Here is a 25,457-nt window from a genome sequence, read left to right on the forward strand (position 1 = left end):
GCACTATTTACAATAGCAAAGACTTGGAACCAACCCAAATGCCCATCAATGATAGACTGGATAAAGAAAATGTGGCACATATGCACCATGGAATACTATGCAGCCATAAAAAAGAATGAGTTCATGTCCTTTCAGGGACTTGGATGAAGCTGTAAGCCATCAGTCTTAGCAAACTAACACAGGACAAGAAAACCAAACACTGCGTGTTCTCACTCATAAGTGGGAGTTGAACAATGAGAACACATGGACACAGGGAGGAGAATATCACACACTGGGGCCTGTCAGGGGCTGGCGGTAAAGGGGAGAGACAGCATTAGGACAAATACCTAACACGTGCAAGGCTTAAAACCTAGATAATGGGTTGATAGGTGCAGCAAACAACCATGGTACATGTATACCTATGTAACAAACCTGCATGTTCTGCGCATCTATCCCAGAACTTAAAAAAAAAAAAAAAAAATATCGAGGGAGTGCATGGGTTATCACCTTGAGTTCCTACTTGATTGAAAATGTTGTGCTTTTCCCCTCATAGTTAGGTAGCAATTTTGCCCTCAAAACCTTAAAGGCATAGTTTTGCTGATAAGAAGATGTGATATCATAACTTTAGAGGCAAACTTTTTTCTCTCTCTCTCTAGGAGGTTTCTGAAGAATCTACTTTTGATTCTGAAATCTCCCTGGGGTATGTCTTATGAAGATATTTTTGCTCGTTCTGCTGGGCATTTAGTTGTTCTTCAGAGGTGAAGGTGCAAGTGGTTCTTACTCCCTTTCTTGTTTCTGAACCTCGTATTAAATGAATTTGTCTACAGTTTCCTTAGCTTTTCTCTCATTTTGTCTATTTATCTTTCTACTCTTCATTAGGGGAGTGTTTTTTGATTTCCAATTTATCTTGAATGTTCCTTCCATTATTCTGTCTCTCTGTTGACTATTTTATTTCAACAATCACATATTTTTTAAAAATCACTTTTTAAATTTTATGTAGAGTAAAATTTATTTTTGGAATATGATTCTATGAGTTTTGACAAACCCATATAGTTGAGTAACCACTGCCACAATCAAGGTATGGAACATTTCATCACTCCCTAAAATTCTCTCTTGTGGCCCCTTTGTGGTGAACCTGCCCTGACTGTCACCCCTGGCCCACATGAACCACTGATTTCAGCACATTTATTTTTATTTTTTAAATTTTTTAATGGCTCCTTGGTATTTCTGATTCCCATTTTTTCTTTGCAATTTGTTCTTACTTTATTGATCTAACTTGATTTTGTTGTGATACTCAAATCATGTAATGTCATATCCTCTTGAATGGTTTCAGGGTTCTCATGCATGAATTATCTGCTTCTTCTAGGGCTAGCCATGTTCTCTTGTGCTCTCTCTCTCCCTCTCCCCACCCCTCCACCCCCACCCTCATTTTCATCTTCGTTCTTTTCTTTCTTGCTGGTTGGGTTTTCTTAAATGACTGGATGGTCACTGGCTGCTTGGTCATTTTTAGGAGCAAAGAGGAGGCTGAATAGCACAGGTAGCCAGAATGGGTTTCCGTTGCAATGGGGAAGGCCTGATTCCTGAGAAGGTCTTAGACTTGACTGGGAATCCTGACTGTGGGCTTCTGCAAGTGCTGTGCGTGGCCAGGTGTGTCAACAGACCAGCTTCTGTAAAGTGCACAGGTGGGAACAGCTAGGGTGGAGAACCTCTGGAGTTTCTGGAATAAACAAAACAAAACAAACAAAAGCAAGGAGGGCTGTATTTCAGGGGTCAAGAGCTTTAGAATATTCTACCCTTGAGTAGTGTTGCTTCCCCTACCTGGTGTCTGATGTGGAGATCCACAAGTCACCTCCAGGCCTATCTTCCTCATCTCTGGCCTCAAGACAGGGTATGTCCATGCTCAGGCGGATGGCTCACTCTCTGTAGAGACAAGCTTAGGTCTGTACCTGGGGTAGATGCCTCTTCTGCTGGAGGAACGTGCTTTGCTTATATGGAGTAAAAGGAGCGTGCAAAGGACCTGAGTAGCCAGCTGATCTGAATGCACTTTTTGAATAGCCTGGCCATTGTGGGCCTGGTGACATTTCCAGAGCCCCTATCTGTCTGATATTATTGGCTGTTTTGTTTTTCTATCAATCTGCTCCTATTCATTGACTATCAACTAAGGGGTCTTCCTTCTTTCCTTTCTACTGTCAATGCTTTTATTCTTTATTTTTTAAAGTTTTAAATTTGAGACAGAGCCTTGCTGTGTTGCCCAGGCTGGAGTGCAGTGGTGCAATTATGGCTCACTGCAGGCTCGACTTCCCAGGATCAAATGACCCTCCCACCTCAGCCTCCCGAGTAGCTGGAACCAGAGGTGTACACCACCACGCCTGGCTAATTTGAGAATTTTTTGTAGAAAGGAGATCTTGTTATGTTGCCCATGTTGGTCTCCGGGCTAAAGCAATCCTCCCGCCTCGGCCTCCCAAAATGCTGTGATTTTAGGCATGAGCCACTGCGCCTGTCCTTTTTTTTTTTTTCTTTTTTCTTTTGAGACTCCAGCTGTGTCCCCAGGCTGGAGTGCAGTGATGTGATATTGGCTCACTGCACCTTCTGCCTCCTGGGTTCAAGTGATTCTTCTGCCTCAGCCCCCTGAGTAGCTGGGATTACAGATGCATGCCACCATGCCCAGCTGATTTTTGTATTTTTGGTAGAAATGGGATTCTACCACGTTGGCCAGGCTTGTCTCGAGGTCTTGACCTCAGGTGATCCGTTCACCTCAGCCTCCCAAAGTGCTGGGATTACAGGCCTGAGCTACTGTGCCTAGCCCTTTTATTCTTTTAAACAACTCTCTTTCTTCCTCTTTCTGTATGTATGTACATGTTATATATGTATATATGTACATTTAAAAATATTTCAGCTGGGCTTTGGGTGGGAGGTTTGCCATCTGAGAAGAAAATGTGTATGATTTTGAAGGTAATAAGGATATTTATTTTAAAATATGGTGTCTAGTTCAGACCTTCCACAAAATTCTTCTTTTCTTCCTGTGCCATTAACCTGTGACGGAAAAGGTTTAAAGCTGGACATCTTTCTCCTGATTCAAGGCACTGAACACAGCAAAAGTATAATGACCTATTGAGTTTTAGTTTAATTATATAATCGATGACCAGGAATAAGTATATTTAAAGACGAGCTGATATATTTTGTGGTTAGACTCTGCCTTGAAGTACCTAGGAAGAGAATGTGATTTGCTTACTGAGTTGCTTGGAAGAGGTGAGGAGAATAGTTGGGGTCACAGTAGTTGACAATGTTGTACACATGCTTAGTTCATTTTCTTTAACACATACTATTGTAAAATATACTAATTTTTGGGGGCGGGGGAAGGAGAGCATCAGAATAAATAGCTTGGGTGCTGGGCATGGTGGCTTATGCCTGTAATCCCAGCTCTTTGGGAGGCCGAAGCGGGCAGATCACTTGAGGCCAGGAGTTCAAAAACAGCCTGGCCAACATGGTGAAACTCTGACTCTGCTAAAAATACAAAAATTAGCCAGGCGTGGTGGCAGGCGCCTATAATCCTGCTACTCAGGAGACTGAGGCATGAGAATCACTTGGGCCTGGCAGGTGGAGGTTACAGCGAGTTGAGATGGCGCCACTGCACTCCAGCTTGGGCAACAGAGCTAGACTCCAGCCTGGGCAATGGAGTGAGACTCTGTCTCAAAAATAAATAAATAAATACATAAATAAGAATAAATAGCTAGCGCATGGTGGGCTTAACACCTAGGTGATGGGTTGACAGGTGCAGCAAACCACCATGGCAGATATTTACCTGTGTAACAAACCTGCACATCCTGCACATGTACCCTGGAACTTAAAATAAAAATTTAAAAAGGATGCTAATTTTGGTATAATTTTCCCTCCCTCAGTCTATCTATTCTGAAAAATCATATTTAAATGAATTTAATGTATAAAATTTGGAATTTAATAAATTGAAGTGCGTTAGACCGTTTCCTCTTCTCCCAAGGACAGTTCTTTAACTCCATAGTGGAGGCCAATGGTTACATAGATGTTAGTCTGTTGGAATTGCTTTTGTAGCCATACAAGTTAGGAAATGACTGATCTGCAAATTGTCAAATAAGTAGAGTCTATGGATTGCAAGGAAGCTTATCCTGTGCTCCAGGATGTCTGGCAACAGGTGCCTGCATTACTGTGCTGAGAAGAATGTTGGATCTTTTCTGGACCCTGCTGAGAGTGGTGTGATTAGTAACGTCTGCTCTGAGCACAGGAGGTAGCACATAAGCTAGGCATAGATCAGTATGCCAGTAGTAGTGGTTGTTCTTGTTATTTTTATTGTTAATTATTAGTTTTCCACAATTTATTTAGCTTATTTATTATTTTGGGCCATACATTTATCTATAAGACCATAATATTTTAATGGAAAATATATACCTGAATGTAATATAGTATTTCTAGTTCTGTTTGGGTCTTTTTTTTTTTGAGATAGGGTCTTGCTCTGTTGCCTAGGCTGGAGTGCAGTGGTATAATCACAGCTAACTGCAGCCTCAACCTCCCAGGCTCAAGCAATCCTTCCACCTCAGCCCCCCTAGTAGCTGAGACTACAGGTGTGTGCTATCACACTCAGCTAATTTTTGTATTTTTTTGTAGAGATGAGGTTTTGCCATGTTGCCCAGGTTGGTCTCAAAGTCTCTGACTCAAGCAATTCACCCGCCTCAGCCTCCCAAAATGCTGGGAGTACCAACGTGAGCCACTGTGCCCAGCCTGGTATTTTTTAAAGAAATATTTTATTTGAAGATGTAGTTTCATATAAGAGCCAAGCGAGATATTGATATTTTATCATACAATTTTCTTTTCTTTTCTTTTCTTTCTTTCTTTCTTTTTTTTTTTTTGAGATGAAGTCTTGCTCTGTTGCCAGGCTGGAGTGCAGCGGCGCAATCTTGACTCACTGCAACCTCCGCCTCCTGGGTTCAAGTGATTCTCCTGCCTCAGCCTCCTGAGTAGCTGGGACTACAGGTGCACGCCGCCATGCCTGGCTAATTTTTGTATGTTTAGCAGAGATGGGACAATTTTCAATAAGAGATTTCTGTTCTACATGGGTGAATTTTGAGAGTGATAGAGATTTAAGTTTTAATAGTTGTGATATATTCTTATAAGTGGGAACTAAACATTTACACATTTATATCCATCTACACATGGTCTTTTCTTAACAATAGAATTGTTTTATGGTTTTCCCCCATCTTTAGGCTTTAAATAATTATTTTTGTTCATATTGCACATTTGCTATAGGTATGATACTTATTTACTATATCAAAGGAATTGAATGTGATCCTTCTTGTGTTTCTAATGTTCTGTTTTCTTACAAACTTTGTTTTGATATTTTTCAGACTATCCTCATATCTTAGATACTCGAGTCCCAAATCTGCATGTGTTTATCTTGGCTGTAATCAACAGTGCCGGTTGGTGTTCCTGGGCACAAATCACAGGGCTGCTCGATGTCACACATTTCCTTTTTTGTGTATTCCCGTGATCAATATCAGCAACAGTACAGGGAATAGACTCTCCTCCACCAGCTCATATTTTTCTTAAACAACATGTAGGGGTGTGTGTGTGTGTGTATTAATTTCTCACCTTTTACACCATAATTCAAAATCTAGGTGACATGTTCCAATACCCGATAAGCATTTCATAGCGGGGTAGGTCAGGTTTACTGTGTAATCCCTTTGATAATGGCTTCTTTTATAAATATATGAGAGAAGTTACAATTGAGTCCTGCTGAGGAAGTAGATCAATAGGTGGCAAGTTGTTTGACCCTTCCAGCCAGAAAGAAAATTTGGTAAATTGTTAGACAGGTTATTGACTGCCCTTTAGAGAGCCAGGGGTTTGGATTCTGTAACTCCTTTCAGCTGGGGCTTGTATTTCATGTATGAGAGGCCTACATTATCATAATCCATTTTTCGCTTTTATGTTATCTATCAGCAGCTCTCGTAAGTCTGCTTTCTGAAGGGCATTCCCCATTTACGTGCTCTAATTCACCATCTTTTAAAAAAATTATAAAATTGATGTTTTGCAACCAGAGGCATTATATGTGAGTTGATAGAGGTGCTGCTACGGGGAAGAAGATTAGTGGTAGAATTAAGAACAAGACAATGGCTGTGGAAGGAAATTCATGAACAGACATCGCATCAACACTACAGGAAGATAGGCTCAAAAAGCATCTTAGACCCCAAAATCCTAGAAGAATATCAGGCTTATCGTCATTATAATTATGCCTTTGGCTGATGTTGAATGGTGCTAACGGTACACTACCAAATTTTTACTTAAGTGGCTCAATTAAGTGGAAAATGCCCAGAATGACCCCAATATGTAAAAAAGGTATTATCTTAAAATGTCTCTACCTATTAAACGGTGATTCTCCTGGAACTGCTCAAATGGGAAATCTGTGGAAATATGTAGAATTGTTGCACTCATGTTATCATGAGACTTAAAACATTTGATGGGAGAATTACTTCATTTGTACAATTTTACACACCTGAAATTATAACTCAATTTGGATCATTTTTGTAAATTATTAATAGTTTATACCATTTCCTAGGACGTTTTATTCATTTGAGTTTTTGTTTTGAGTTTTGAGTTTTTTTTATTCAAGGGAAAAAATGTTCCGTTTTTCTTGTTATCTCATATAATAGGCTGTTTTGCTTTACAGTTCTGAAACTAACAGACAGAATCTTTTATGTGCAATGAATGTGAGTTTTAAAATCTTCTTATGGGGAATAAAATATGAAGACTAGTAAAGTGAGTATGTGTATACTCTGTCCTGGAAGAAGTGAGTGAAGGAGGCCCAAGGCTTGGCTTTTGGGGGTTCAGGTCTTCTACAACTTGGGCTCCCGGTGGGAAAGAAAGAGAATGGTAGGAGGAGAAACTGCCCAGGCAGCAGAGGCATCTGCAAAAGCAAGTGGCCGACTCTGTGCTGTTCTTGCTGCGGCAGCTTGGAGCTGGCTTCAGTTCAGATTTTCTAGGCATTGGAGGAGGTCTTCCTTAAACAAATCTGTTAACATTTTTGTTTTGGGGAGAACACAGCGCCACATAGATGTAAATTCACCAGTTTATATTTCTGCCTGAAGCTGCTGCATCTCACTGCTCCCCTGGGCCTCCCATCCTGGCAGGAGTAGGCGTGGTCTTGGTCCATCCAATCTTCATCGCTATGCCTGGTTTCTGTCCTGCGGTCCTCTGGCTGTGTTTGTTCCTGTTGTTCCCTCTGCCAGGGGAAACCTCTTTGAGCATGGGATTCCTTGGGCTTCTGCAGCTCCGGGCTTTCTCTTCCTGGGGTAGTTGTGGTGGCAGGTTTCTCATGGTGAGCAGGTGATGGCTGACCTCCGTAGGGTTTATCATCATCCTCTTTCTCTCTCTCTCCTCCTGTCTCTCTGCCTCCACCCTAGTGACATGCTGTTTCCTTTTCTCACTACTTCTGGGCTTAAATGCAGACATCCTCAGTGAAGCAAACTCAGATGGGACAGACGTCCACGAAGAGAGCCAGTGTCACAACAGAGAGAATCATTCTTTCTTTCTACTACTCTGTTCTCATTCCATATGGCGTACATAGGCATCACGCTTTTTCCTCCACATGGGAGCTGTTGGAGGCAGGGTGACGGTCATCAGTGCACACGGGTGCGTCCTAATGGTAATTTGTACCCAGGCCTGCTCTGATCTTTCAGATGCCATTTTTGATTGGTGAGTGTCATGATGTACAGGTGTTAAGTGGTTTGAATACCATCCCTGCATGGAGACATGATTAACATCATTGTCACAAATTCCGTATTTCACATATTGGCTCAGGTGCAGATCTGGAGTCGTGATCCTTTTTGCTATCTTTCCTATCTGACTCCTTCCAGTGGACTTTGTTCCCTCTGTCTCCTGGACCACGGCTAGAGTTCCCAGTGTGGTCTTTTGGGACATTCATCCCACCTACTTTATTTTCATCTTTCCTTGCTGGTCCTTCCTCAGACGGTTGAGCTGGAGTTACTTTTCCCCCACCACTTGTAGAGTGTTGGTGCTCTGTGTCTGAGCTCTGAGATGGAGCAGGAGGATGAGAACCTCGCTTCACCAAGCATTCTCCTTTGGAGGGGCTGGCATTACCTTTAGGGGCTGATCAGGTTTGGGAGATTTAGAAGTTGGAGAGTGACAGTCTTCCTCCTTGTTGAGTGTTTCATTTTCTAGAGACTTCTCAGTCTGTCTCCTTTCTGCATCCTGGTCTGACTGACTTCTGCCGGGTGTGGCGGAGTTCCCAGTCTGCGATGACTCACTTCCTGTCCTCGACCCTTCCGGTTCCTGAGTTTCTTCACTTCGCCAGCTTGGGTGTCTCTCCCGAGGCCGTCGGTCCAGTTTTGACCCATCCAGCTGACGCTGCAACTTCTCTTGTTCCTTCTGTAGCCGTTCTTCTACTTCTCTTTCTCTAGCAGCTGTATCAACAGGCTTTGCCACTCCAAAGACAGAGGCAGCTCGACTGGACTGGGAGTTACTAGCAGAAGAATCATTTCCCTTAGGAGTATTATAAGGCTTTAGATTCAGTCTGGATCTTTGGCGGGGACCTCTATCATCACTCCTATAATCACTCCGAGAGTAATCATCTCTGGAGCTGCACGACCCATCATCCCGTCTGTTGTATCAGTCTTCATAGTGGTCCCTGCCTCCTCTGTAGTCATCCTCCCTGCGGTACTCACTGCCAAATGCCCTTCCACCACTGCCTATCCAGGAATGATAGCCTCTAGCATAGTCTCTGCTGCCTTGGTCATCACAGCGATCCCTACCGCCAGCTATATCGATCCATATCCCGGGATGGGCCATCCCGATACTCATACAAATACCCGTGGCCATACCGGTCTGAATCATAACGATCTCGATACTTGTCTCCAAAGCTATCATCACCCCTTCTAGGCGGATAGTCATCAAAGCTGTCTGTGGCAGAACGAGCCCGCCAGTCTGTATCTGTTTTGACAGAATCCCGATTTCTATCATGGCCAAGAGAACGACCGTCCCTGTCTTTATCCTGTGCTTGATCAGCAACGTCCACTCGAATTCTCCTGTTACTTAGAGACTCTTCACTGAGACTCAGGGCACTGGGCAGGGAATCCAGGTCCTCAAATTCAGCATAACCAAAACCTTTCAGCCTCTCTGGATTGCTGGGTTCACGTGGTAAACGCACTGCACTGATACTTAATCCTCTAAAGAATTCCTTAATTGACTCTTCTGTCACATCATAGGGTAGGTTCCCTAGAAAAGCAGTGTAGGGCGGCGATTTGAGAAGGCTCCGGTCGATATTGGGTTCTTGAGAAGCCCGTGGAGCAGTGGGAAGGATGGAACTGTCAATTGGAGGCACCCTATACACATTGTTATCATTACTGTGTCAGGTTGTTGAAACATCTCCTTCCAGATCATCTGTTTCATCAGCCCAGCTGACTGGTTTGGAAACATAGGTGCTTCCTCCACCAGTCCCCCAATCCTCAGCCAGAAAGTCTGTTAGGGAGATAGTTTTCCCCTTCTTAGTCTTCTTTTTGCTGAGGCCGCCATGTTGGGAGCAGGAAAGCAACACTTTCATTTTAAAAAGCATTTTGTCTCATATTAGTATAGCTATTTTGTAGTGGAATTTAAAAATATGACAATATCAATCTTTTAGTGGGCAAGTATTGCCTATTTACATTTTTATGATTATTGAATTGTTTCTCCCAACTGTTAAATTTCTATTTGTCCTGTTTGTTTTATGCTTTTTCTCTCTGTCTTCACTATTTTTTTTAATTATATTGAGTTAGATTTTTGGTTCTTCTAAAAAATTTGATATTTTCCCTTTTGTAGGATTTGAATTTATGTAATCTTATTTCCATTCTTTGTGATTATACTTAAAATGTTATTGCATGTGCTTAAACAAAATCTAAAATTCAATGATATTCTAACCTTTCTCATGAAGAATAGAAAGATCTTAGAATACTTTAAGTCTCATATGCCCTCTCAACTTATTGTCCAGTATTTTAGCTTTGTCTTTTAAAAAAAAATCCTATATAGTAGACATTGTTATTATTCCACACAATGTGTGTTTGTGTGTGTGCCTGTGCATGCCTGTGTGCACATTTACATTTTATTTGCTTGCCACTCTCCTTTTTGCATTTTAGCTTTTCCTTCTGGAATTATTTTCTTTCTTCCTGACAGTGTATTTTTTTTTTTTTTTTTGAGATGGAGTCTCACTCTGTCGCCCAGGCTGGAGTGCAGTGGTGCAATCTCGGCTCACTGCAAGCTCTGCCTCCCTGGTTGACTCCATTCTCCTGCCTCAGCCTCTCCGAGTAGCTGGGACTACAGGCTCCCGCCACCACGCCCGGCTAATTTTTTTTTGTATTTTTAGTAGAGATGGGGTTTCACCATGGTCTCGATCTCCTGACCTCATGATCTGCCCACCTTGGCCTCCCAAAGTGCTGGGATTACAAGCGTGAGCCACCGCGCCCAGCCTGTATTCTTTATAATAAGTAGCTTCATGGAAGACCTGATGGTGGTAATCTCTCTCAGAGTCTGCTTATTTTTAAATGTTTTATTTCTTCTTCTTCTTCTTCTTTTTTTCTTCTTCTTCTTCTTCTTCTTCTTCTTCTTCTCTTCTTCTTCTTCTTCTTCTTCTTCTTCTTCTTCTTCTTCTTCTTCTTCCTCCTCTTTCTTCTTCTGCTGCTGCTGCTGCTGCTGCTGCTGCTGCTGCTGCTGCTTCCTCCTCCTCCTCCTCCTCTTCCTCCTCCTCCTCTTCTTCTTCCTCCTTCTTCTTCTTCCTTTCCTTCTTCCTCTCCTTATTCCTCTCCTTCTCCTTCTCATTCTTCTCCTTCTCCTTCTTCTTCTTCTTTTTTGAGATGTTTGAGATGGAGTCACGCTGTGTCGGCCAGGCTGGAGTGCTGTGGCACAATCTTAGCTTACTGCTACCTCTGCCTCCTGGGTTCAACCAATTCTCCTGCCTCAATGTCCTGAGTAGCTAGGATTATAGGCGTGCACTACCATGCCTGGCTAATTTTTGTATTTTTAGTAGAGACAGGGTTTCACTACATTGGCCAGGCTGATCTCAAACTCCTGACTTCAGGTGATGTGATCCACCTGCCTCGGCCTCCCAAAGTGCTGGGATTACAGGTGTGAGCCACTGCACTCGGCCGGCCTATTTCTCATTCTTTAAAGATAATTTTGAATGACATAAAACAATCATTGTTGCTACAAAATGGAGTGGTTCAGACTTAGGAGGAACAATTAAAATTACATTTAAACCTTCTATCATCTTCCTACATCCCTAACAGTTAGTTATGGTCTTGGTCATTGGGTAAAATGACTTCCTTGGTTAAAATCAGAGTGTGAAAGATGATCCCCAGCAAAGAGATTGGTCTCTCTCCTAACTCAGAGAGGAGGAGCTAAAAAGCCAGTTTCATGATGTGAAGTCAGAACTTTTGCTTTTTAAATGTTCTTAAAAAATATGGCCAGGTGTGGTGGCTCATGCCTGTAATCCAAGCACTTTGGAAGGCTGAGTTGGTTGGATTGCTTGAGCCCAGGAGTTTGAGATCCAGCATGGGCAACATGGTGAAACCCCATCTCAACAAAATTACAAAAATTAGCTGGGCATGGTGGCAGTTGCCTCTGGTCCCAGCTACTCAGGAGGCTGAGGTGGGAGGATCACCTGAGTCCGAGAGGTCAAGGCTGCAGTGATGTGTGATCCTGCCACTGCACTTCAGTCTAGGTGACAGAGTGAGACTCTATCTGAAATTTTTTTTTAAAGTTGTATTTTTTTAAAAAAATAGGTAATATGTTAAATATGTTAGTATACTTCTCCCTTTATGAATGAAAGCCTGTTACGCACAAAGGGGCCTATGCTGGGGGTCCCTAAGAACATCCTCAGGTTTGATGACCCTCTGGGAGGTTTCACAAGACTCAGCATACACTCCTACTTATTCATGTGGCCATGATTTGTTACGGTGAAAAGATACAGAGCAAAATCAGCAAAGGTAAAATGCATGGGGACAGGTCAGGAGGAAGCAAGACGCTTCTTCCGGCAGAGCCACACAGGATGCGCTTAACTCCTCCAGCAATGAATTGTGACAACCTGCGTCAGACACTGCCAACCAGCGAAGCTCCTTAGAGACTTAGTGCCCAGGGGTGGCGGGGAGGGGGAGTGGGTTATCACCAAATTCCAGACACCCATAAAGAAAGCAGGTGTTTAGCTGTTTGTACAAACAGCTTCAGCACAGTGAGCCACTCTTGGTGGTGAATGATGGTAGAAAACCCTCCCCAGATTCAAGTTCCCAGACACCAGAGAAGGGCCGTCCTTGTAAGCAGGACTTTCAAATGCTAGCAGGCAGCTCTGCCATGTTAACTCATTTTCACATAGAGCCCATAAGGAAATCATCATATAGCAACAAATTCTTTTGACATCTGAATTCTGCTCTCAGATCCTCTAGTTTGAGTGTAAATGTGACAGTGGTTAGGTAAACGGAAAGCCAGAGAAGGTGGACTTAAGTGCTCAGGAGGGAGAAGATGGAGATGGATATAATTGACTTAGAATATGGCAAGAGATTAAGGGGCCGTGGTGGCTGTTTGATTTCACCAGGAGACAGGAATGAAAACAAAGTTTAGAGATTTGTTAGAGCTAGAAGTCTTAAAATTAGTGGTTGCCTATAATGTTAGAGATTTATATCTATTAAAGAAGGTTTATTAACCTCAGCACTGTTGACATTTGGGACAGGATAAGTCTGTCAGGGAGGGGGCTGTGCGGTGTACTGTAGGATAGCCTCATTCCTCGCCTTCTGACCACGAGATGTCAGTAGTATATTCCCCTCCCTGCTCACTCCGAAATGTGACAACCAGAAATGTCTCCAGACGTTGCCTATTGCCAAATGTCCTCTGAGGACAGTATGAAAACATGGGATTTACAGAAAATAAATCCATGAAGATCTTAGCTTTGTATGTCTGAGTTGTTCACTAATATTTCACATTTACAGTAGTTTTCCATTTATAAAACTTTTTCATCTGATTCCAGCAGCAACTTCATGAGAGAACCAGGAATATTTTATTCCCACCATATAGATGAAGGTCGTGAGACACAGAGGTTAAATTACTTTGCAGGAGAGCAAAGAGAAAGTAGTAGTAATTAGTAGCTGTAGTATTAATAGTAATAGTAATAATAATATTATAATTAATGGTAGACATTTTCTTGAGTGCCTACTATGAGCCACAAATGGTTTCAAATGACTTACACGTGTGAATTTTGCAGCAGCCTGAATTGTGCTACTATTATGTTTTTCTTCTAGATGAGAAAGTTGAGGCCAGAGAGGTTAAGAAACCTAACCCAAAGGCACGCAGATGGAAGGTAGACTAGCCAAGTACAAACCCAGGCACTTTGTCTCCTGTGCTCCTATAAGCACTGGATTCTGGATAAAAAGAGAGTGTTTCTGGGTTCTTGCTCTCCCCAGTCATGTTCTTTCTCATTCCTATCTCCACAGAGGTTGCCATTTGCTTATTTCGCTTCCTGCATTTTGACGAGCTCTGGTCTAGTGATTTGCATATAACTTTTCCTATATTTTTAACAACTGAATCTCACAGAGAAAAAAAATTTGAAGTCATCTTTCTGTGACCTAACTTTGCTATTTCAGATGCAATCTTCTATTATTATCTTGATTCTCTCTCTATTTTTAATACAGCATTTTATGTAAATCTGGATTTGTTGCAACTGTCAGCTCAGTCTTGATACACACACTTCAGCCAATTCTTGCATAGCTCATCTAAGAGACTTCTGTTTATGATGCTAAACATTTCAGCATATTCCTCACATCTCTCAACCAGCTCTGAATGCATTACATGTCATATTTCCACAATTATGTTTTGTTTTCCAGAAAACTTGTGAATGTGTCAATTCATCCATTCTTTTTTTTTTTTACTTGTTTCCTGATTCTTTTTGAACATCCATTTCTCATGCCCTCTGTCTTCTTCCTACATTCTTACTCTTAATATGGAGGAGGAAAAAAGTTTTATTCTTCCTCTAGGCCTAGTGGAGAAATCTTCTGTTTTCCTTAAAATTTCTATTCAAGACAAATTTTAGGAAGACCTTTCACAACCTTTTGAATGCAGTGTTTGGAAAGGGCTTTAGAACTAATTGTATGGTGCCACCGATTCGTGTTAGATGCTTGACTTCTCTCTTCTATAATCACGTGAGGATCACCAGCCCCTCAGTTTATTTCTGTATCTGGTTTTCTTTTCTTTTTCTTTTTTGCTGAAGAGGTGGAGTGGTGGGTGAGTAGAAGTTGAGAGTGTGACTTCAGAGCAGAATGTTGTTGGATTAGATTAGATGGACATTACTACATGGACATGATGTTGAGAAATCCAATGTTTGATGGGATTTTCAGATGTGTTGAGTTTGAAATTAATTAGTTTCCTACAGATATTGTAATTTTTATTTTCAATATAAGGCAGTATGAGTTGCCATCTCTGTAATTACACTTATTTCTTCTGAGTCTTATGGTCTCAACTCGTGAGGCCATCCCACTCTCTCTCTCAATAGTTAAGCCTTCTGTTTTTTTGGAAGATCTTATTCTCTTTTGCTAGCTCTGAATATAATGTGAATCCTCCAATCCTCAGGTTTTAATTAATTTTAGTACTCATGATTCCTGGTAGTTTCAGGTATAAATTCCTTCTTTCCCTTAGCATTTATTATTTTGGTTACTAATACTAAATTGAACTTTTTCTCTCCTACATCAAAATTTTGGATAATTTCTTCCTGTTATGCATCTTTAGAGAAAGTTATGCTACATACTGATTAATCCACTGTTAAAAAACCATTAAATCTTAGGATTTAAAAAGATAATTGGAAAAAGTACAAAGCATTGTTATCTGTTTCTAGTCCTAGATATCAATGTACATTGCATAGTACGTTAGTAAGTTTGCACTTTGGTCATGAGATTAGCACAATGTTTTTCTAAAAGACAGTAGAAGCTTTTCAATGTTTTTTTTTTTTTCCCCCAGAGTAACCCTTTTTCCAAATAGAACTTTGATGCTCATACCAAACATATCAAAGTAGTGTTTTATTTATATGCATGTATTTTATAAGTTCAAATCTATCACCCTTTCATGGTGCAAAGTCAAATGGTGAGAACAATTCGATTATTTTCCTGAAGCGATACTTCAAACTTAGTGGTATGGGCAGCAAGTGAAGTTCATTACTATCCAAATAGAATTCATTTTTGTCTTGCATGGAGGAAATTTGTGCACACATAGTGAAGAGGTACAAATTGCACTCTCCTCCAACAGTTCACTTTTCAATCTCAGGATGCTCTTTAATTAAATAATTAAGCAGAATTTTACTTTATTTTATTTTTATTATTTATTTTTTTGTTTTTTTGAGATAGCGTCTCACTGTGTCTCCCAGGCTGGAGTGCAGTGGCACAATCTCTGCTCACTGCAACCTCCGCCTCCTGGGTTCCAGCGATTCTCCCACCTCAGCCTCCCAAGTAGCTGGGATTACAGGTGTGCACCACCATGTCTGGCTATTTTTTTGTGTTTTTAGTAGAGACTGGGTTTCACCGTGTTGGCCAGGCTGGTCTCAAACTCCTGACCTCAAGTGATCCACCTGCCTTGTCCTCCCAAAGTGCTGGCATTACAGGGGTGAACCACTGCCCCCGGCCCAGAATTTTAAATCAAATTAAATGTAAATGGCAGAAGAAGGTTGTTCCCCAAAGCATGCCCCCAAACTGAGTGAACCTGCAAGTTAGTATGAAGCGGATCTCTCAATGGGCTAAACTTTCTGTAACACATTTGACAGTGGATTCTAATTACAGTTTAAAAAATGGTTAAAATCCATATGTAAAATTTTCAAATTAAACATCGTAGAGACCTGAAAATCTCAGGGGCAACTTTATCCCATAGAATACATTTTGAAAAACAAAACACAAGAAGACATGCTCAGTTGTTACTATAGCTTTAAAATGCAGCCATACGTAGTTGCTACGTTTTAAAGTTCAGTAAAGTTCAACTTTCCAAGTTGGAACTTGCAAATATCACATAACACACCACGGTTGTCTGTCCAACTTCCTCTGTCTATTGTCTGGAACATAGTTCAGAAGCAGCCTCTGGAAAAATGTGGCCAACATTTTGTCTGACTTCAGCATAAGGAGAGCAAAAGACCTTACCTGCTACACCTTTCTCGCTTGAATCAATAACTCTGGTATTTACCAACATTTTAAACAAACTTGACTATCTAGAGAAGACAAGGCAGAACCAAGTGCTGTGTGTGAGAAATTATCTCTTGACAGGTCAGCGGTTATACAAGCACAATCATCTTGTATGATTTAGGTTATTTACCTTTATAAACTTCAAAAGCATGACTTCTTTATATCACGGTCTGATAATATCTATTAAGATGACCCTACATTATCAGGAAAAAATATAACTAGGTTCGTTTATACTCTAAGAAGCCAGGAAAATCGTGTAAAGGGTTTTGAAGGATGTTAATTAAAATAGTTAAAATGAGTCCAGCAGTTATGGGGTTAACTCCAATTACCTGGAACATTGGCTTATATGGGACATTAAATTCCTGAAGAATGCTGGAAAAATGAGACTTGCATGTACATTTTCCTACCATGAATCTGACTCCATGGGAGCTACAATAGTTAATCTTTATTTCAGAAGTGCTAGCGTGCTTTGGGTAGGTTTTATCTGCACTGACAAATGATTACTGCATCAGCCTTCTCATGGGACACCAGGGACAGGGATGCTGAAAAGAACCTTTTACCAGGAGAGTCGAGTTTGAAACAGTGAGGACGTTAGAGAAGCCACAGGAAGAGACACGTGGATACCAGAAAGGAGAGGGGTTAGAGAGAAGCAAACGGGGAGGATGTTCTTCGAGGAGCAGCTCTGAGCTCTGTGGCTTTTGTGGCCATGGGGGTCACAGCAGCTAAAGCTGTCTCCTCAGCGCCAGCCGAACATGGGAGCAGTGAGTAGATGGGACAGCAGCTCTGAATCAGTGTTTGAGTCTTTACCTGCACACAGGGAGGACATGCCATCTCCTCACCACCAGGAGAGTCATCTGTGAACATAAGAGGCCACTGCATGTTTGCACAAATGCGACGACATGCCTTATAAGACATGCTGAAGTTTGGCTGTAGCCAAGGCATGGGCTCCTTGGGTGGTTGTTCTGTCCCCTTCCATCCCTTCATTTCTTCTGTCCACAAGTATTTATTGAGGTCACACTAGGAGGCAGACACTAGTAGGTGCTAGTGATATAGGCAGGAATGTACCCCAGCAAGGGACAAGACAGCCCACCATTGCTGCCACAGAACTTTCGTTGTACTGTGAGGCAGAGGCCTGCCAATAGGAAAAGCCATGAGCATGATAAGCTTTAGCATAGGGGCAGAAAAATCCATCCGGGGGCCACTCCTGACCCAAACTCAGGAGGCCAGGAGAGCTTCCTGGAGAAAGTGACATCTAAGGCAAGACCTGAAAAATAAACACAGTTTATAAAAAATGGGCAGTGGGGTGGGAAGAAGGATGGGTTTTCCAGGAAAGGGGAATAACGTGTCAGGGGAGCAGTGGGAACCAGAAGGGTGAACTCCGGGGACTGAAGTGATCCCTGCAGCAAGAGCATGCAGTGTTAACAGTGAGAAGTCTGCAGAGGCCTGGCCACGGGGGCCTTGGCAGACAGGAGGCCAGACTTTATTCCAAGATCAACTGGAAGCCATTGAAAGGTTTTACTCAGGGGAGTGACGTGATCAGATTTGCATTTGAGAACATTTGTTCTCAGATGGGAAGGGCAAGACTGGCTGGTGCTGTAGTCACCTAAACGATAAATGTGCCCGACAATTAGCTGAGGCAGGAGAATGGCATGAACCCGGGAGGTGGAGCTTGCAGTGAGCCGAGACTGCGCCACTGCACTCCAGCCTGGGCGACAGAGCGAGACTCCGTCTCAAAAAAAAAAAAAAAAATGGAGTCAAGATGGAGACATATACACATATATACATTTATATAAGTAAATAGTTGAGATATATTTGCAGACAAGATCAATAGATTTGGTGAACGTGTGATTGGATGTGTGAGGAATCTAGATTACTCCCAGCTTTCTGACTTGGGCAATGGGGCACTAATATAATAAATGAAAAAGAAGATTCAGGGGAGGAACTTGTGTTAGGGAGGGGTGGGGTGATGAACAGCTGCGTTTTGGACTGGTGGAGTTGTGCTGGGTATGGAATCTGCAAATGGAAATGCTATTGAATCTGAAACTCAGACTTTGGAGTAGTCAGAGTAGTCAGCTCACAGAGAGGCCCCAAAGCTGCGGGAATGATGTGATCCCCAGGTGATGGTGTAGACTGAGAAGAGAAGAGATCCCAGGTGCGGATCTTGAGTGGGGAGATGCACAGACTTAGCGGAGCCCGCAGGAGACAGGGAAGGAACCACTAGAGGGAGCAGCTGAGCCAGGGGTGTGTGTAAACCTGGGGAGACGACATTTCAAGATGGAGGGAGGCCGCTCAGGAGGAGGACTACAAGATGTCTGTTGGTTGTGTCCACAGAAAGTCATTATAATGGGCAAGAGAAACTTCTAGAAACAGAAGCCAGAAGCCAGTCATAGAGCTGGGGAATGAGTCGGAGAGGAGATGGGCAGGCACCGTGAGGTGAGGCTTCTTTGTCAGGAAGTTTGGTTGAAGGATGGATGAGTTGGCACACATGCTGGAAGGGTGTATGGGGTGGAGGAACAGCGGAGGTTAGGAGAACCTTGAGCATGCGTGAAGATGCGCTTAGAAAAGAGAAGCCAAGGTTAAGCTGTGGGAGACAGTGAGGATGTCTGAGCGACAGAGCCATGGGAATGGGATGAGGTCCAGAATAATGACAGAGAGATGACCTTAGCCAAGCTCAGGTCCCTCTCCCACTGTGACCAGGTGGGAAAAAGGGGGGATGCGCAAAACAATGGGTGTGAAAGTGTTGTTTTGTAGCACAATATTTTAATTATGTTCTTTTAAAAAATTTCTCCACAGACACTACCCAAAGCAGTCCTTCACCACAGTGGCAGATACACCTGAAAATCTTCGCCTGAAGCAGCAAAGTGAATTGCAGAGTCAGGTAACTTCTAGAAGATTCGTTTTGTTCCCTTGGCACTAAAGATTTTTCACAAGGCTGCTCTTCTGAGATTCTTGTCCTCGTACTGTTCCTGCTGGGTCACCAGCCGGTGTGGAGGCTGAAAGCAGGCCTGTGTGGGAATTCCGGGTGAAAGTGTTGAACATCTGTATTGTTCCCGGTCTTGAATTGTCCTGATATTCTCAGTTTTGTTATTCACGTTGGACTAGGGCGAGTAAATGAGTTCCGGTAAGAGTCAATGTTTCCCAACAATCTTGACTTATTTGGTCCTAAATATTTAAACACGTTTTACAAATAGCTTTTCCACACCGCATATGTGGGGAAAAACAAGGTGCTAACTTGACCCAGTTGCAGTGTGTGTGGGGCTAACACCCCGTCTGTGTATCTCACACCAGCCACGGGCTTTGTTTTCCTCCTGTCACTTTGTTCATATTTCTTTCATATGTCACATTGACAGCATGAACAAAGATGAGAACACCACAATTGGCTCCTGGTCAACCATGTTAGATGGCAACTTGCCTTCAATATGCTGAAACACATCAGTTAAGACTAGGGTTGTGAGTGGCAGGGTTTTCTGCAGGGACACCCGATCTTTTAGTACACATGGGGTGCTCTCTTTCAAAGAAGCTGTCTTTCCTGGCACCCCATAGTAAGACATGGAGCAACTACATTGCAATCCATTGGTCAGTGGTGAAGTAAGGAGGGAAGAGGGGAGAAGGGAGGTGGAGGTAGGGGAGGCTAGGTGGTTGTAGGCCTCCTTCATCTGTTCATTGGCTGTGGCCTTAGGCCAGTTTCTCTGATGTTTGCACTAATGTGCAGTGAGGCAGTCCATCTTGTCTACCTGTCTTGAGGGTGTCTGTAAGTATTAAATGAGATAGTTAGGTGTGAAGGCATTTCAAAAAGTGAGAATATATTCTATGACTGTGGAGGCTTGTTACGATGGTGATAATGATGGTCCCTGAGAATTCCTGGTATGTGAAAGGGAAACACACAGAATTTGTGAAGGAAAGAGGTGTCCAGCTAACAGGCTTTGAAAATGTCAGTCTATAGCTCTTTTTTTGGGGGTGGTGGGAGAACGGAGTCTTGCTCTGTTGCCCAGGTTGGAGTGCAGTGGTGCCGTCTCGGCTCACTGCAACCTCTGCCTCCCGGGTTCAAGCAATTCTCTGCCTCAGCCTCCCCAGTAGCTGGGATTACAGGCGCCTGTTACCACGCCCGGCTAACTTTTGTATTTTTAGTAGAGGCAGGGTTTCATCATCTTAGTCAGGCTGGTCTTGAACTCTTGACTTCGTGATCCACCCGCCTCAGCCTCCCAAAGTGCTGGGATCACAGGTGTGAGCCACTGCGCCCGGCCTGAAGCTCTTTCTTAATGAGAGCAGGCAGCTCTCAGTGGCTTGGGATTGAATCATTTCCTTGATGGTGTATCTAATCACAGGGGAGGTTGTGGTTTTCTGTAGTGTCTTTCTGGGGGACTTGGGATCACTTCTCAGTCCGTTTAATTAGAGGAAATAATCTCCAAGTGGAATTTACTGTTGGTTAACAATGCCATGAATACATGGTTGGGAGCTATTTTTCAGTTTGTGTAAAATGCTGGTGTTTGTGTACTGGTTTTGGTTACAAAAATTGGGTGCTGGCCAAAAACAGACACTATTATTGAGGCCAGCAAGAACACCTCTGTTCATTCACACCCCCAGGGGTACCGGAATCTGCATCTGCTCTCTGCGTATCCAGTGTGCCTTTCTTCTCGTCAAGTTAGGGTTAATCAGGTAATTCTGGACAAGTTACACACTGGACATGGAACTACATCAAGCAATCAAATACTCATTTCCTGCCTGTGACATGCTTTGGTACTGTGCAAAATAATTTACAATTAGTTTCTCTTCCTTCGTAAATTTATAGGGTGTCTGAGGAAAGAGGACTAACACACACACCTTGGAATGACTATATTTAATTTGTTATAAGGACTGAAAAAGAGAAAGATCAGGCTGGGTGCGGTGGCTCATGCTGTAATCTGAGCACTTTGGGAGGCCGAGGTGGGCAGATCACTTGAGGTCAGGGGTTCGAGACCGGCCTGGCCAATGTGGTGAAACCTCATCTCTACAAAAAGTACAAAAATTAGCTGGGAGTGGTGGCGGATGCCTATAATCCCAACTACTCGAGAGACTGAAGTAGAATTGCTTGAACACGGGAGGTGGAGGTTGCAGCGAGCCGAGATCGTGCCACTGTACCCTAGAAGTCATTATGGTTTCTTTTTTTTCTGGGTGAGAGGTGAAAACACTTCTGTAAGAATATTTCCATTTTTGCAAAAACGTGGATAGGTATCTATCCTAATGGTAATATTCAGTAATGGCATTGGATTCCCTTTTAGCCTATTAAATGATTTGATTCTGCATGAGAGCATTTTCTTAGAGTTTTGATATCTGGAATTCTGAACAGCTCACTGGTTTTGGTGGAAAATTGACTATTAATATTTTATAGGCTTGTTTTGATCATTTGTGATGCTAAATGAATCACATCTATTCATAGCTCCAAGTTTTCAAATTCTGAAATCTTTTAGAATTGTCTGGTTAAAACCAGTTCTCTTCTTTCAGTTCATTAGCTTACCAAGTGAGCCAAAAATAAAATCAAAATTTATTTTCCAATTCAATCTAGAAAGTTATTTATAGTTACCCACTGTTATCTCTTTCTTTAAAAAATTTTCTCTTTTTATTTCCCCCCTCTTCTTGACAGGGTTGTAAACCCTGTGAATATTTTACATCTAAATGCTAAATCCTTTCAAGCTTTTTTGGAATCTATATCAGGTGCCAGATTGTCATAATAAAATTTTATGAAATACTGTGAATAAGCAAACAAACCAAGAGTTAGCTCTTTAAAGCCAGTGGTTCACAGGCTTTATCCAGTACCTGGTGAACATCCACTTGGCCAGCCTCTGACTGCAGTGGATGTGGACTGCTGTGGACCTTGGCAGTCAAGAGGAAGAGAGGGAGGGAAAGCCCTTTTATAGTCACTAGTTCCCTTTTGATCACACATCACAGCATGAACTGCTTCAAAGAAATAGCATAAAGAGTGGTTAGACGCCCCCATGGGCCCATAGTAGCCTATTCAACAAGAAGCAAAAGTAAAACTGCTTCTGGTGGAATCAGCAACATTATAGTTCACCTGTGGGGGCATCAGGCTTTTACTGCTTGCCTTGGGACTGGCTCACCTGATTTTCTTTAGGAAAGTGAGATCCAAAGCCCTGACTTAGAAACAAAAGTTTTGGAACTCAAACTCTTTGTAAATTGGGTGATCCCTAAACTGAAAACATCCGGGTGAGATGAAAGGCCCCTTAAAAAAGAAATTTCTAGCCGGGTGCTGTGGCTTACGTCTGTAATCCCAGCACTTTGGGAGGCTGAGGTGGCAGGATTGCTTGAAGCTAGGAGTTTGACATCAGTCTGGGCACCATAGGGAGACCTCCGTTTCTACAAACATTTTATAAAAAATTAGGGTGTAATAGTGCATACCTGTAGTCTCAGCTACTCAGGAGGCTGAGACAGGAGGATCCTGTTGAGTCCAGGAGTTGGAGGCTGCAGTTAGCTGTAATCACACCACTGTGCTCCAGCAGCCTGGCCGACACAGCAAGACTCTAAGAAACAAACAAACAAAAAAACCCCAAAAAACAGAAAAAAGAAATTTACTGATTATTTTAATATCATGTGGTAGAAAGCGTTCCCTTTTTCGGGCTGTGTAGCACACACTCTTACTGGAAGGGAAGGCATAGATGCTTTGGGTACTCTGAACCAGGGGTCTGGAGACTTCTCAAAGCCGTTGAAATGGTTCTTCTGATGACATTTTGAGTGGGAGCCCCCACTGAGAAGACGACAACACGGAGCTGCCATGATTGAAGCAGGGTAGGAGGGCAAGCCCCTGGCATCTCCAACCCCCCCCGACTCTCCTCATCTTCCCATCCCCAGAGCCTTAAGGAAACCTGGGCTTCTGTAGAGCATAGTTTTGAAAAAGGCTGCTTAAAATGAAGACAAAACAATAGCTACTCCCCACTTAGTTGTTTCTGTGCTTGGCTTAGCTATTTGCAATCATGTTGAAAATAAGAGGGATTTGGGGCTCACTGTGCTCTTAAATGGAGTATGTGTAATTTATGAGGGCTGATACGATGAAAGATGGAGAATGATAATGGAGAGAATGCAAATCATTCTGGAAGAGTGAGCGGCACTCTGGGAAGGAGGGAAGATTGTTCCACGTGAAGGGGGGTGCCTACCCTACTCCCAGTTCTGGCCATGGTTGATTGTACGAAGTAAGCAGAAAACCGGAGACTGAAATACAACCTCCTCTCTCTCTGCTGACTGCAGGCTCAGAGATGAAAGTTGGGAGAGGCAGATTAGAGTGCCAAAAGCGGAGAAAACCACCCCACAAAATGTATTCCCAATCTCCTCCCACCTCAGTGGCAGACGTGGGGCCTCTGCAGCATGGCAGGCAAAGTAAGAATATGGGTTGCATTTCCCAGAATCTTAGTCTCTCTTGTAGTGTAGAAGGTGATGGCAGCTGCAATGTGCCTTGCAGAGGGATGCTGAGGTGCTTGCTGGGAGCTGCCCGGGCATTGCCATTGCAGGAACAGTGTGGCCCTGGGGCCAGGGGTGGATGTGCGGGTGGGGAATAGAGGTTAGACCTCAACGAGAAGCAAGGAGGGAAGTGTCTTCAGGGGTACCACTAGGCTGTTCCTGAGCCAGGGAAGAACACACCACAGGGTTACCAGCCACTGTCTTTCTTCAGCATCAGATGCCAACAGGGTGCCTGGCGCCTGCGAGGACAGGAGACACCGCTGAGGCCAAAGGAGTTCGAGGAGAGAAGGAGGGAATGTGGGCATGGGTCCCAGGCTTTCTTCCTCCTTCACTCACACACTCCAGGACATCATCTCAAAGGGGAACCAGGAAGCAGCAGGAAATGGGAATTGACCTAAGCTGACTGTTTAAGTTGTTGAATGGACTCAATGCAACCGATGGAACTAAATTTAGTTCTTTCCACTTCCATGTGGTACGTACTTGTGAGGAATCACAGGGCAGCTCTAAGACATAAAGAAGCTTGGTTTTCTTTTGTATCTGAATACGAGTACATCATAAATAAGTTGCTGACCTGTTGTATACACTTTGATTTTATTGGGTAACTATAGCACTAGACCAGCCACCCAGCGATCTGGGCTCAACCCCTGTCCCTGCCACTAAGTGTGACTTTGGGTACTCCTAACCTTTCTCAGGGCATAAGATGATAGATTGTAGTAAAATTCCTTCCAATTGTAATAGTCTCTGATTTTAGCACAAAAATGTTCTGCAATAATGTCTCAACCTAGCAATAAAATAACTTGAAAAAAAAACTACCATATTTCTTCTTTTCTGCCAAAATAGTAATTTGTCAGGCCTGCCCATTTTCATTTGGACGTTCTCTAAATAGCTCCTTTTCCCTGGGACTGGTCTCAGATATTTGGGCTGAAGGTCATAATTGGGGAGGTCACATAGATCTGTGGGAAGTGATGGGCCAAATCAGTTTCACACTGGAAGATGTTTAAAAAAATGGCACAGGACGAAAGACAGAAAGCTACAATTATGCTGTTCATTCACTGATAGAACTCGTCATTTAACTCAGTTGTGAGCTTTAATAACCTACGTTTCAAAGTCATTTTATGCCATGTACATGACTTTCCTAATTAGCTCAGTAGATATTTTTCAAGTTTTCTGGTGTAGAAGTAGAGTAACTCTAATATTAGTATACTTTTATGAAATGTCTTTATTTTAGTTTTACTTCCTAATCTTTCCTATTTTTATTTATTTATTTATTTATTTTTGAATGGCTTTGATTGATATTGTGGTAGCTTTTTGAACTTCAAAAGTTTGTTCTTTCACTGTGGTGGGTGGGCTCATGCCTTTAATCCCAGGGCTTTGGAGTTCGAGGTGGGAGATGGCTTGAGGCCAGGGGTTTGAGACCAGGTGGGCAACATAGCAAAGCCCCGTTCTTGGCAAAAAAATAAAAAATAAAAAATTCGGCTAGGCATGGTAGCACACACCTGTTAGTCCACACCTACTCAGGAGACTGACGTAGGAGGATCGACTTGAGCCTAGAAGGTCGAGGTTATAGTGAGCTATGATTGTGCTGCTGCACTCCAGCCTGGGTCGCAGAGCTATACCTTGTCTCAAAGCAAAACAAGACAAAACAAAAACAAAAGCAAACAAACAAAAACCATATATCTCAATTCAGCATGTCTGTGATCCCTCATACAGAGAAGCTGATCTAAAGCAATCCCATTTCATTAAATTAACAGGCGCATTAGGGAACTATTTCTTAATTACCCCTTTAATCAACCACTCTTAATTTCCTAACAATGCATTTTT

General features: G+C 42.7%; 1 protein-coding gene and 1 pseudogene across 1 annotated transcript in view; one reads left to right on the top strand and one right to left on the bottom strand.

Moving 5' to 3' along the window:
* NEBL (nebulette) overlaps positions 1 to 25,457 on the top strand; it is a 443,477-nt gene that overhangs the window by 184,461 nt on the left and 233,559 nt on the right. The window lies entirely within an intron of this gene.
* On the bottom strand, positions 7,772 to 9,574 carry LOC115836751 (annotated as a pseudogene).

Source organism: Nomascus leucogenys, chromosome 9 (assembly GCF_006542625.1).
Source record: "Nomascus leucogenys isolate Asia chromosome 9, Asia_NLE_v1, whole genome shotgun sequence".
NCBI lineage: Eukaryota > Metazoa > Chordata > Mammalia > Primates > Hylobatidae > Nomascus > Nomascus leucogenys.